This window comes from Bos grunniens, chromosome X (assembly GCF_055505025.1).
Source record: "Bos grunniens cultivar Pamir isolate PY7600 chromosome X, Bosgru_T2T1.0, whole genome shotgun sequence".
Classification (NCBI taxonomy): Eukaryota; Metazoa; Chordata; class Mammalia; order Artiodactyla; family Bovidae; genus Bos; species Bos grunniens.
Window position 1 is genome coordinate 142,785,617 of NC_141194.1, and position 2,544 is coordinate 142,788,160.

At 43.6% G+C, this 2,544-nt stretch overlaps 1 non-coding gene across 1 annotated transcript; it reads right to left on the reverse strand.

Annotated features, from left to right (window-relative positions):
- Positions 1-2,417: 2,417 nt before the first annotated feature.
- On the reverse strand, positions 2,418-2,544 carry LOC147341548 (small nucleolar RNA SNORA40). Its single transcript, XR_015160014.1, has one exon. It is a non-coding gene; the product is annotated as a small nucleolar RNA SNORA40 (small nucleolar RNA).

Genomic DNA, 2,544 nt, shown 5'->3' on the forward strand with positions numbered 1-2,544 from the left:
AAAATTAAGCTGCACCTTAGTGAAAGTGAAGTCGCTCAGTCGTGTCCGACTCTTTGTGACCTGTGGACTATAGCCCACGAAGCTCCTCCATCCATGGGATTCTCCAGGCAAGAATACTGGAGTGGGCTGCCATTTCCTTCTCCAGGGGATCTTCCCGAAACCAATGACTAATGGTGGTGATGGTGAAGCACGTATCTCACTGAGGTGTCATTACCATCTTGATTCTGTTTCTGTGGCTTATTTCAATCCTTTCGCAGTGCTGGTGGCTCATCTGCGGAAGACTGAAAGGTCACTGGGTAGACACCTTGTTTCTCTAGATTCTGTACCATGTCTAGGGGCTGTTGGTGAATATCATTCAACTCACAGAACTTATTGTCTTTTTAAACTTATTTAAAAATTAATTAACTGATGAATTTACTTATTTACTTTTGACTGTGCTGGGTCTTCATTGCTGTGCTCTGACTTTCTTTAGTTGCAGTGAGTGGGGCCTACTCTCTAGCTGCAGTGTGCCAGCTTCTCATTGCAGTGGCTTCTCTTGTTGAGGAGCCTGGGCTCTAGGGTGCGCAGTAAATCTTTTTTTAATCTTATGAAATGTAACACATATCTTGAAGCATTCCTAAAGCAGAAAGATAAAGCAAAAATCAATACTTATAAAGCAAACACCCATGTGACCATTGCTAGGTTAAGAAATCGAGCACTGGGGGAATTCCTTGGCTGTCCAGTGGTTATGACTCGCTGCCTTCACTTCCAGGGCTGGGTTCAATCCCTGATAGGGGAACTGAGATCCCACAAGCTGTGAGGCATGAAAAAAACAAAAACAAAAAAGAAAAGAAACAGAGCATTGGTATTCATTGTCTATGCTGCATCTTGGTTACTGCCTTATGACATATTTGGTATTCACTATTCCCTGGTAGCCCAGATAGTGAAGAATCTGCCTGCAATGCGGGAGACCTAGGTTCAATCCCCAGGTGGGGAAGATGCCCTGGAGGAGGGCATGGCAACCCACTCCAGTATTCTTGCCTGGAGAATCCCATAGACAGAGGAGCCTGGCAGGCTACAGTCCATGGGGTTGCAGAGAGTCAGGCACAACTGAGCGACTAAACACAAGTACAGCACAGCACATTTTACTGTTAGTGCGTATATATCTGGTTTCCTCAGTTAGACAGGAACTTCCCTCAGAACAGAAGCCATAGCTCATGTTTCTTTCTACCTCTCCCAGTGCCTAGTGCAGTGCCCTGGTAGGTACATCATGCATTTTACATGATTATACATCTTAGGCAAACTCTGTGACTCTGGGAAGACCACTGAGGACTAACTGTGGCAAACAAGAATTGTTCGGGAAAATATAAAATTGTACCATTTGTCTAAAACGGTGTGTACAGGTAAATTTCTAAGGATAACTAGTATCCCTGATGGGGGTGGTGAGCCGAACCTTCTCTTGAGTTCTGGCTCTTGCCCAATGCGGAAAGTCAGCCTAGGACCATGGCAGTAGCCTCCTGACTGCTCTCCCTGTCTCTGTTCTTTTTTTTTTTTTTTTTTCTGCACAAAGGTTTCTTTCTATTCATAACATAGGCAAAGTTATTTAAGTCAATAAATTTTTAAGGATTCTCACACATCCTGATTCTTTCCACTGGCAATCACCATAGCTCCTCCCAAGCTGTCATCTTCAACGTAGCCCTTTCAAAAAGTTCTGCTCAATCCACAGCTGTGATGCTTGCCATAGTTGTTTTAGTTGGGCCTTTTTGATCTTCAACAGAGTGCACTTCAAAGTTTGCCACCTGTAATCTTCAAGATCCAATTTCCTCAAGCAGTTTACTATAGGATCCTGTTTAGGGTCAGGAGATGGGATCTGTCTATGATATGCTATGCTAAGTCACTTCAGTTGTGTCCGACTCTGTGCGACCCCATAGACGGCAGCCCACCAGGCTCCCCCGTCCCTGGGATTCTCCAGGCAAGAACACTGGAGTGGGTTGCCATTTCCTTCTCCAATGCATGAAAGTGAAAAGAGAAAGTGAAGTCGCTCAGTCGTGTCCGACTCCTAGCGACCCCATGGACTGCAGTCCACCAGGCTCCTCCATCCATGGGATTTTCCAGGCAAGTGTACTGGAGTGGGGTGCCATTGCCTTCTCCGGGGATCTGTCTAGTTCTCTAAAAACTTATCAAGTTCAAATCATATTAATTCCTAAGTTACCACACCCTAAAACTTGACAGAGATCATTGGGATATGCCAATACCTTTGGAAAATCCAGACACTGTATTCCGAAGATAAAAGCCTAAAAAAAGAAGCCCATCTTTGTTTTATGTCAACATTAAAACTGAGTACTAGGATCAATACATCTGGTAATTTAAAAGCTTATTTAACTCTACAGCCCTGGAAGCAATCTTTATGCTCACCAATACACACCCATTTTACGGATCATGTTCCTTCTTATCTGTATCAAAACTCATACTGAACAATGAGTTGTGTGTTGCAAAAGAGGATTTACTTTCACACTTGTCTGTAAGTCTTTGTCCACAAATTAAACAAAAACAAACACAAATGCT